This window comes from Eptesicus fuscus, chromosome 19 (genome assembly GCF_027574615.1).
Source record: "Eptesicus fuscus isolate TK198812 chromosome 19, DD_ASM_mEF_20220401, whole genome shotgun sequence".
Taxonomy (NCBI): Eukaryota; Metazoa; Chordata; class Mammalia; order Chiroptera; family Vespertilionidae; genus Eptesicus; species Eptesicus fuscus.
Window position 1 is genome coordinate 18,957,570 of NC_072491.1, and position 12,092 is coordinate 18,969,661.

Consider the following 12,092-nt stretch of genomic DNA (forward strand, 5'->3'; position numbering starts at 1 on the left):
CCAGAATCTATGTTCTTCTTCTTTTTTTTTTTTTTTAATGTTTTTACTTATTTTAGAGAGAAAGGAAGAGGGATAGAAACATCGATGAGAGAAAAACATTGATGCCCCCTACTGACGATCAAGCCCACAACCTGGACAAGTGCCCTGACCAGGAATTGAACCAGTGACACCTCTTGGTTCATGGGTCAACAATCAACTACTGACCCATACCAGCCAGGCCAGAGTCTTAATCACTACACTAAAGTACCTCTTAACTCTTAATAACTAGTTTAAAACATGATATAAAATACCAATTTATAAGCAGAATATTTCCTTAAACCACAGTATACAAAGTTTACAAATGCTAACTTTTAATAATTACCAAGAACAATGCTAGCTACTAGGATTCACGAGCACATCCTATATGTCAGACATGTTATAAATATTAATCTCAAGAATCCACACGGCTGTTATTGTCTTCACTTAATAGATAAAAGAACATACTTGGAGAGCTTGAGTAACTTGTTCTAGGCTACATAGAAAAATCATAATGCTGAGATTCAAATTCAGATCTGTCTGTTCACAAATTATTTACTTTGGTGTACTGTTTAATTATAATCTCAATGTCAAAGAATATTTATTAATTTTTATTGCAATATTGATGGCTAAAGGAATTTATTTTAATATAAAATAATCAAGTTGAGATTCAATTGAATTCCATCTACAGAAATATTTCTTTTTATGGAACTAGGTTACAAGATAGTCTTTATTAGAAATGTTATCAGTTTAAAATGCCTCAATACCAACAAAATCAGTCAAATATAGAAAACATTAGATATGCAGAGTAACTGATTTCCATGAGTTTTAGAATAGATTGGAGAATAAATGGTTAAAATTCAGGAAAAGAACTTTCCAGTATTCAGTAGGGAAAGCTGTGACTAGGCCCTCAGATTTACTGATATAGCTGTGCCCGCACAGCCTGCTGGCTAAGTCAGGTTTATTTTCAAAATCGCCACCAACTCACTGGCCTTTTATAGTAAGCTTGGTGGGCCCAATACTGCTTCAGCTCTCTTCCCTGCAACACCCTTTACCCAACCCGCCTCCCCCCGGCTACACACACACACTATTCTCACTTGTTTACCAAGGGCTTTCACAGAAGAAAAGAACTGAAATACAAACACAGGTTGAAATGATATTTTCATAATAATGCATTTACTTTCATGAGCCAAGTGCCTTAAGAATGTATTGAGTACTAACAATGAAAATGACTGATCTCTAATCCTCTCATGTTTCAATGCACAGCGGAGAGAAGAATAGAGGGCCCTGAACCACCAAGTGGAGGGCTAACCACTGAGATAACTAATGAACGTAAGAGGATAAAGATGCAGGTCTCTTGTGATGGGCCCCTTCCTCAGACTTAGACATTCTCTTCCACTCCCACATACCTCCAACAGAGTGGAGTCAAGGTACTATTAATTACAAAACAGCACTCTCACATCACATGGCTTACTCTACCATAACCTTAACACAGTGTTCTGCTTGAATTCTTCTTGCCTGTTCTTGCCTGATGGATTCCTACTTATTCTCCAAGATTCAGTTCAACCATGAAACCATGAGCTGCTTAAACTCTCAGAACCCTCAACATGATGGATATTATTCCTAACATTATTTATCATACTATGTTAGATTATTGATATGCATGTATAACACCTGTGGCAGGCTGAATAATGTCCCCCCAACATGCCCACATTTTAATCCCCTGGAACCTGTGAGTATGTTACTTTACATGGCAAAGGGGACTTTGTAGATATGACAAAGTTAATGATCTGGAACTGGAAAGATAATCTTGGATTATATAGGAGGGCCCAATGTACTAATAAGGATTCCTATAAGAGGGAAACCGGTGAGGGGAGTCACAGAGACAGAAGGCGATATGATAGCAGAAGCAGAGGAGTAAGAGATAGAAGATAAGAGACAGATTGTTGGCTTTGAAATTGGAAGCTTAGCCCACCAGCTAAGGAATGCAAGCAACCTCTAGAAGTTGGAAAGGGCAAGAAAATGGATTCTCCCCTTTGAGCCTCCAGAAGGAATGCAGCCCCAAAGACCAATTTTAGGGACTTCTGACCTTCAGAACTTAAGAAAATAAACTGGCATTTTTGTTACAGCAGCAATAAGAAACAAATACACCACCTATTTCACAAGACTATCCTAAGAACCAGAATTTTGTCTTCTTGTCTCCATATTCTAGATAGATATATTTTGAATATTTTATGTAGGAAGTCATTTAAAAATACTTCCAGCAAAGCTAATCTAACCTTAGAGTTAGGAGTATTTTATTCTATCTTACAGTTAGAATAATTGGCTAGGCATTTTTGTAAAGCAAAAAAATCTTACGTTACTAGAGTAATACGCACTGGAAGGTGATTAGGGTCAGTAGCTTCCACACCCAACTAAGTACACAGCTCTCGCCTCAGAAAATCTTTTTCAGTAAGTGTTCCTATGCTTAAACAAAAATGTCCAAACTGACTTAAATGGCATTTTTGAAAGCTCAAAAGTGACCCCAACATAACTTTCCAATATTAGCTCCTGTTACTCGCCTCGAAATTTAACACTTAGCAAAACTGGATCACAATCTACAAAACTGCACCCCAACTGTCCCACTTCTTTACCTGCCGTGCCTTTGCTGCTGCTCCATGTCCTCCACCCGTTACATACTTTATGCCGTACTCTAAAGGCATTTTCTCCTCTAAGCAGTTTTCTCCAACGATAATAAAAAGAAATGATGTATCCCAATAGTTCATTTATACCTCTCTCATAGAATTTATCTCCCGTTCCCCTTACAGGTCTTTGAGAGGACCATGACTTTGGGTAGAATACTGAGCCCAAGCATGTCAAACTTGCAGCAGTTTGACGTGCTTGACTTAGCCCCATTTTATTCTCCGGTAAATACAATGGTAATAATAGTACTTATTTCACAGTTACTTTGCTGAGTAAACAATATATCCAAGCACTTGAACAGTGCCTAGCACTTAGACCTTAATAAATGCAAATGTTGATTATTACCATTCTAGACATCCTCTGTCCATTCTGCCTTGAATTACTGGCATTCCAAATCAAACAAATGAGATGAGCAATATTAGGGGGGAAAAACACACCAATTTGTTGTGATCTTCATATAGCTCATACTTCACTTAGAAAATGTGAGAATAGCTATAAAAAACAATAACATACCCTTACTCTATCCTAATCCCAGTGTATTTAATTTACACACAAATTTCTAAACTCTTACATTACTTTATAAACAAGAAATACAGCCCTAGCTAATTTGGCTCAGTGGATAGAGTGTAGGCCTGAAGACTGGAGGGTCCCAGGTTTGATTCCAGTCAGGAGCACAAGCCCAGTTTGTGGGCTCGATTCCCAGTAGGGGGCATGCAGGAGGCAGCTGATCAATGAATGATTCTCTCTCATCATTGATGTTTTGATCTCTCCCTCTCTCTTCCTCTCTGAAATCAATACAAATAATATGAAATTCATTATTTTGCTTGTCATTTTATTGTCAAATTCTATTTTATCAGTAGTTTCTACTGTATGCCCATCACTTTCAATTTTATACTTTTTCTATAATGCATATCTTTCAGTAGTTTGAGGATCTGCCCCTCAAAAAGGGAACAAGTTATTCTTCAAATAAAATTTGGATGCTTTTACTATATTCAAAGATACGTTTCTGGAAGTTTAAAAAACAAATGATAATAAACTAGTCTGATGGTGATAATTTACTGTGAGATAAAACATTCCCTTTAAATAAGCTAGATAATTTGCAATTCTTTTTTCTTTATGTAGTAAGAGACTGTGTGGCATTCATTTTACTAAGTTCTAGCCTTTCTATCTTCATTTTAAAACCAAGTATTCCACAGCTAAATAAAAAAGACCATGCCACTGCAAGATGTTTGCTACTGCTTAGGTTGGTCAGCAGCCACAATAGAAAAATAAACTCATAATTCCATTCAAAGGTTGCAAGCTAAGAGCAGATAAAAGAACTGTGTGTAAATACTGCTTTTAAGATAACACCTAAAAAAATGTTTGGTTTCATTTTTCTCATGGTAGTAATGGAGTCTCTTGGTAATTTTACTTTTTCTTGAACTAGATAGGATTTCCAGCATGATGCTGAGGGTTAATAGGGCAAACACCCTTGCCTATCACCAATCTTAGGGAAAGCATTTGGTGTTTTATCAGGAAGAATGAAGTTAACTCTAGTTTTTTGAAGAGGCAGTTAATCTTCAATTCCTGGTTTGCTGAGCACTTTTATTATAAATGAATGCTAAATTTTGTCAAATTATTTTCTGCATCTAGTAGAATGGTCAAATATCTTTATTTCTTTAGTCTGTTGATATGCTGTATTATGTGAATATTGAATGTTGAATCAATCCTGAATCCTAGAATCAAACTCTACTTGGTCATGATGTATTATCCTTTTTACTTACTTCATTGGATTTACAAATATTTACTGAGGACTTTTGTGTCTATATTCATGAGGGAGAGTGATTTCTTTTCTTTTTCCCGTTTTCTTCTCATTTCTTTGCCACTACGGTAATACTGGCCTCATAAAATAAGTGGGAGGTGTTCCTTTCTCTTTATGTTCGGGAACAGTCCATACAGAATTGGTATTATTTCTTCATTTGGTAGCATGTACCAGTGAAACAACCTAGGTCTGGAGACGTCTTTGTCAGAAGGTTAGCAATAAATTCAATCTCATAACAGATATGGACCTATTAAGGTTACCATTTCTTCTGGAGTGAACTATGGTAATGCTTGTCTTTCAAGGAATTTGTGTTTTCACTTAAATTGTCAAATCTATAAAAAATAGTTGTTCTTAATATTCCATTAGTGTCTTTTAGACCCATAATGATATGCCTGTTTGTATTCCTGATCTTGGTAATTTGTGTTGTCTTTTTCCTTGGTTATTCTGGCTAGAGACTTATCAATCTTGATGTTTTTAAAGAACCAGCTTCTGGTTTCATTGGTTTTCTTTATTACCAGTATTTCTGGTTTTCAATTTCATGGATTTCTACTCTTATCTTTATAGTTTCTTTCCTCTTTCTTGCTATATATTTGGTTTGCTATTCTTTTCCCAGTTTAAGGTGGAAGCTTAAATTGTTAAAGTGAAACATGTTTTTCGTTTCTATATAACATACTATAAATTTTCCTCCAAGCATTGCTGTAGCTACATCCCACAATGCCCCAGGTTTCATTTTCATTCAATCAAAATACTTCCTAACTTCCCTTGTTAGTTCTACTATGACTCATGGATTATTCAGCAATGTGCTGTTTAATTTCCAAATACTATGTTTTTCTGTTATGAATTTCTAATTTAATTCTGTTATGTTCAGAGAACATTCTGTTTATTTTTTTTATTCTTTTAAATTTGTTGAGGTTATTTTATGGCCAGAATATGTTCTCATTTGGTGAATGTTCCACCTCCCTTCTGGGATTCCACTTACTGTAGGTGTATGTTAGACTACTTGGCATTGCTTCACAGCTCTTAGATGCTCTCATTGTTTTTGTTTTTAATTTCCGCCCCCTCTACTTTGCTTTTGGTCCTGCTAATTTTTACTAACCTAACCTCAAGGTAATTTCTTTTCTGCAGATGTATTGAGTATACTGATGATTTTGTTGAAGGCATTCTCTTTTGCTCCTATGTTTTGTTTTTAATTCTAACATTTTCATTAGACTCTTACAGGTTTTCTCTGCTAAAATTCTGCATTTATTCATGTATGTTCTCCATTAACATATTAACCACAGTTATTTTAAATTCTTTGTCTAATAGTTTCAAAATATGAGTCATCTGAGTCTGATTACATTATTTTGTTTCTTGACAGCTTCAGTTTTGTTGTTGCTATAGTTACCTTCAGTGCATCACTAGCTTGAAATCCCTCTAGTGTTACCTTGTGCTCTGGTGAGGATTTACTAATAATTTTCCTCAACGGTACTATTCTACCGCCAGCTTTAGGCCTTCACTCTGCATCTGTAATTCAGGGAGTCTGCACTCCTGCTCCTTCCCTAGCAGTATACTACTGCTGCCTACCACTTGGTCCTTCTGAGTCTGATGGGGTGGAGGGTGTAGGAAAAGGGTTCTCTACTATCTAGGCTCAGCCTCAGTCTTGGACCTTGTGTTCTTGGGTATCAGGGTTTGGGCCTTTGAAGAGTTACCCTCCTTTAGTGGAAGGAAACTTCTAGTAGTCTGTGCTTAGGATGGGTTCCTGGCTTTCCCCCCATAGAGATGGTGTTTTTTTGTTTTTAATTTTGTGTATGTGTTTTAATTCCTATTTATTGATTTGAGACAGAGAGAGGAAGGGAGAGAGAAACATCAATTTTTGTTGTTCCACTTATTTATGCATTCACTGGCTGATTCTTGTATGTGCCCTGACTGGAAATCAAACTCACAACTTTGGTGTATTGGGATGACGCTCTAACCAACTGAACTCTCAGGCCCAGGCTAGAGGTGGTATTTTAAAATTATTATTTCCCTCCAGCTGCACTGGGTCTTCTTTTGAGCCCCTGGTGGGCTACAATTTTAGTGCTCTTCACTCAGCAGGATAAGGTTTTTGTTACTTAGGGAAAATAGTGCGGGGAGGACCTCACTTTCCCCATAGAATTAGTAGCTCACCTCATCCTACCCCACACCACCAAAACAGCTTTTCTCTTGCCTCTTCCCCTGCTTGCAGTCTCTCTTGTTAGGCCCCGGTCAAGGTCCACAGAGAGGATATGTGAATCCCAAGGGTTCTATACTTTTCTTGCTAGCCCACAGTAGGCCTTTAGCAATTTGTTAGTTGAAGTCTTCTTAGATGGCAGTTCTTTCTTCTTCCTATGCTCAAATGGGCCTGCTCTCCTATCCCATAGCTTCTTGGTGGCACCTGTTTTTCCTTAGATTTCAAGCTACTTTGTTGCCCTGTAACTTCAAGTTCTCAGATGAATTTTTAAAAAGTAATGATTCTACAGATTATCCAGTCTTTTATTGTTACACTGAGAGTGCTGTCTTTCTAGCTTTCTACCTCCTAGACAGAATGTCACACTGATGATATTCAACCACCAAAGAAATATTACTTTCTCTTCATAATGCTCTACATAAGATGTTGAGCAAATAATAAATTTTAGTAAGATACCATGGAATAAAAAGGCTTTAAATGTAGTTTTAGCAATTAAAAGAATTAATTTATATTAGACAATTTACTTATTCAGAAAACTCATTCTTTAATGCCAAATGTAAATGTCTTATTGCCTTAGGAAAACCCTCTTCAATCCATAACCCATTAGCTAATAAAATATAACTCTACATTTCTTCTATCCTCATGGTTATTATAGAAAAGGTTATATTTACTTTTGAAGTACCAATGAAGACTACAATTGAATAAAACATTCTCTAGAGAAAAATCTGAAACATGAATTTCAAATAGTAAATTGATTATCTTTTTCTTTTCTTTGTAGAACACTTAGCAATTAAAGACTTCTAAAGATTAAATATCAAAGTGAAGACAGTTGAATAACCCTTAATCACTGCTATTAACAAATTAAATTGAAAGGCAGTATTAAGAGAAAGGTTTTATCTATTCAGAAACAAAGTATTTGTTAGGAGACCAGATTGAAAAATAAATTTAATTCCAAATTTCTATTCTGTACAGAAAATAATTTCTAAAATTTACTGTCTTCTTACTGTTCATGAATATTGAGTTGATCTGTACTTGCTACTCTGTGAGTAAAAACCCTCCCTGAGTTTCTCCTTTACTTTCACAGTATTACCACACTCAAAACATGTCTCACATCCGATGTGTGGGTTTTCCACATATCAAGCTGTTCTTTGACACCAGCTGGATGTCCTACAATTCAGTTCAGTTCTGAAAGAATCTAGCTGGAGATAGCATCAGATTCCACCTGTTAAGGGCTCAGTCCCATAAGACTCCCATTTAAGATGCCAATGGCATATCCCAGCTTGTCACCTGAACTTCAGACTGATAGGCAATGTATCAGTGTTCCAATGACTCCCTCCTGGGGTTTGATAATTTGCTAAAATGTCTCACAGAACTCAGGGAACCACTTAACGTTTACCAGTTTATTATAAAAGGATATGATAAAGATGAACATCCAAATGGAAGAGATGCATGTTGAGAACTATAGAGAAAGGCACACTAAGCTTCCATTCTCTTGCCAACCACACCCACCCTCCTAGTACCTCCATGAGTTCAGCATCACAGAAGCTCTATGAACCCTATACTTTTGGGGGTTTTAATGGTGGTTTCATCACACAGGAATGATCAATCATTAACTCAGCCAGTCCCTCTCCCCTTCCTGGAAGATGAGAGGTGGAGCTGAAAGTTCTAGCTCCTAATCATGGCCTGGTCTTTCTGGAGACCAGGCCTCATCTTGAAGTTCCTTAGGAGCACACTGCATGTTGCTCCATTAGAACAAAAGGCACTCTTATCTAGGATAAAATCCCAGGGGATTTAGGAACTCTGTATCGGGAACCAGATCAAAGACCAAATGATGCTCCTAGTGCTCTTTTCAGGAAATTACAAGGTTTTTAGGAGCTCTGTGCCAGGAACTGGGGACAGAGTCTACTATATACACACTAGAGGCCTGGGTCCCTCAGCCTGGCTGGCAATCGGGGCTGGCCGAGGGGGGTGGGATAGCAGGAGGTTGGCTGTGGGAGCGCACTGACCACTAGGGGGCAGTTCCTGCGTTGAGTGCCTGCCCCTGGTGGTCAGTGCACATTATAGCTGTTGTCCGGTCATAACAGTCGCTTAGGCTTTTATATAGATACTACAGGCCCAGTGCATGATTGAATCATGCACGTGTAGGGTCCCCTACACGCTTTCGATCACGGGGGAGCTGGGTGCCTGTCTGCTGGTGCACCAGGCCTTTCAGAAGCCTCTGGCTCGGCCGAGTCTTCTGAAAGGCCTGGTGCCGGAGCAGACAGGCACCCAGCTCCCCGCTTTTGATGGTCCGCTGCGGGAAGTGAGCTCGCTGCCCCAGAGGCCCCTTCTGAGCCGCAGCACAGCCATGGCGCAGACGCTGAGCTCAGCATCCTGCCGGCCCAATCAGTTACCCCGGCCACCCTGAGTCCCGCCCCCTGCGCCTCCCTTTGGCCCAATCGTGGGCGTAGCGGAGTGATGGTAATTTACATATTACCATTTTATTAGGTAGGACTAGAGGCCTGATGCACAAAATTTGTGCATGGGTAGGGTTCCTAGACCTGGCTGGCAATCAGGGCCAATTTGTCAAGTGACCAGCAGGGCAATGGGGTGGAGGGCCCACTGGCACCAGCCTTGGCCCACCTGGCACCACCTGCTCCGGCGGGGTGATCTGGGGCCAGGGTCGGCCCCCACCCCCAATCAACCTGCTGCTGCCGACAGTCACCTCCCTCTGCGAGGTGACCAGCAGGGCAGTTGGGGGCCCTCTTCTGGCACACACCTTGGCTGGCCTGGGGCCTGTGGGCAGCTCCTGTGTTGAGCATCTGCCCCCTGGTGGTCAGTCCACGTCATAGCAATCGGTGGTTCCACAGGTCATTCTGCAGTTTGGTTGATTTGCATATTAGGCTTTTATTATATAGCTATAGATTTTCTATTATTTCACAACTACCTTATTTAATCTTCACTTTCTGAGAATAAGGACTATAATCCTGTTTTATAGAAGAGGAGAATAAAACTCAAAAGGTTAAGAGATTTAAGTTAAGATGCTAGTAAGTGGTAGCTGGAATTTAATTTCAATGTACTTTCAAACCCATGTTCTAAACCCAATCACAATTACTGTATGTTCTCCCAAAGCCCACTGTACAGTAGTTACCAAGTAACTACCAGAGTATGCTCCTATCTGGGCACTATTTCAGATATGGTAATCCACACACAGTAAAAATTTTGTATATTCTGCTCGGTTAGTTAAATTGAGTTGATAAGTTGTCCTTTGGGGCATGTCTAAAACTGGTATTTACAAACAATGGCCAAGAAGTCTTTTAAAATCCTGAGTTGCAATTGTGTTTGAACACCCATTCAAAAAAGAAATACAATCAAAGATGTTTATACAATGACTAAAAAATTCAGTATAGGAAGAGGCCGAATGTGAAATGCACTTACATTTTTCACTTTACTAAAAACTGATAATGCTTTCATTTTGAAAATTATCAAATTGGATCTTTAGCTGTATATATCATATTAAATTTCACTGAGTATTCTAATGGAAGATGTATTAGTCAACAGCAATGTAAAAATATAAAATACAACTGCCATAAGAAAAAGAGAAAGCAGGTAAGGATATAATGTGGTTGTGTTTGATATCCATTAGTAAGGGACAGAAGGTAACATGTGAACACAGGTGTGAACACAGGTCTGAGTACTAGTAAAGGAAAGGAACAGATAAGGAAAGGCAGAACACTTCAGGCAGAATTAACAAATGCAAAGGCCCTAAGGGAGAAGCATGTTTAATATGAGGAAAAGCATGAAAGTCAGAGTGGCTAAAGAAAAGTAAGCGAGCCCTAGCCGGTTTGGCTCAGTGGATAGCGAGCCGGACTGAAGTGAGCCAGGTTCTATTTCGGCTTGTACCTTAGTTGCGATGCATGCAAGAGGCAACCAATTGATGTGTCTCTCTCACATCCATGTTTTTCTCTGTCTCTCCCTCTCCCTTCCACTCTCTCTAAAACTCAATGGAAAAATATCCTCAGGTGAGAATTAAAAACAACAACACACACAAGTCAGTGAGGTGGAAAATGAAAGATAATCAGAATTGGATTTTATAATTATGGGTCTCAGCAATGGTAGTAAAATCAACTTAGAGCAGAAGAAAATTTTCTATTTCATTAAAAATAGTATGGCCCTGGCCAGGTGGTTCAGTTGGTTAAAGCTCATCCTGTACACCAAAAGGTTACGGGTTCAATTCCCAGTTGTGCATGTACAGGAGGCAACTGATAGATGTTTCTTTCTGACATTGATGTCTCTCCCTTCTTCTCTAAAATTAATGAAAACATATCCTTGGGCGAGGATTAAAAGAAAAATAGTATGGAATAGTATGGAATGGAGTATTGCCTGTCCTATACAATAAGGATAGTAGTGTTTTGTGAAATTTTTGTTTCAAATTTGTGTATGTGTTTACTGGGTGTCAGTGTAAAATGTATACAGTGGGCCACAGAAAATTTGAAAGGGGCTTGAAGACCATGGTAAAGATCCTAGACATTATTCTAAACATGACAGAAAGCCACTAGAGAAAGCAAAGGAATAGAGAAATGATAAAATCTACTAAAACCTTTAAAACAGGTGTGGGAACATCCAGCACCCGGGCCATATAATAAGGCCGGAGAAGTCATTTGGTCTGGCCCTGCCAAGGCATTAGGGATGAGTTAATTAAATGTTTGACCAAATATTGTAGGCTAATTTTTAAGTTGATAATTTTGTATGGCCCGTGAATGATGTTATAAATATCCAATGGCCCTTGGCAGAAAAAAAAGTTCGCCTGCCTTGAAATTATTACTTTAACTTCACATTAATTCAAAGGGGAAGATGAAGACTGGGTGACTGGATGTTCCAAATCAAAGGAGATTGAAGAAATATCACAACTAAATGCAATATGTGACATGGGAATAAATCCCAAATCGGGGGAAACTTGTTAAAGGTACATTATTTGATCAACTGGTAAAATTTGAAAATGGACTCCATATGACATTGATGTATTGTATCTAAGTTAAATTTCTTGAATTAATATTTAAAAATGGGGGTAAAGGGATATGGCATGTGCAACTCATTCCTAAAATGTTTCAGCAAAAAGAAGAGGTGGAAAAGCAGAGAAAAAAATAAATGTGTCAAAATGCTAACATTTGCTAAAATCTAAATGAAGGATATTGTTATAGGCTGAGTTGTATCCCCTCACAGTTCACAGAATGCAACAGTATTAGGAGATAGAAGTTAAAATGAGGTCAAAAGGGTAGGTCCAAATCCAGTATCTCTGATGTCCTCCAAAGAGGAGATTAGGATTAGGACATAGACATGTGCAGAGGAAAGACCACATAAAAACAAAGGAGAAAACAGCCACCTATAGTCAGAGAGAGTGGCTTCAGAAGAAACTAACCATGCTAACAC

The 12,092-nt window shown here is 38.5% G+C and overlaps 1 protein-coding gene across 3 annotated transcripts in view; it reads right to left on the bottom strand.

Annotated features, from left to right (window-relative positions):
- NUDCD1 (NudC domain containing 1) overlaps positions 1 to 12,092 on the bottom strand; it is a 61,463-nt gene that overhangs the window by 2,957 nt on the left and 46,414 nt on the right. The window lies entirely within an intron of this gene.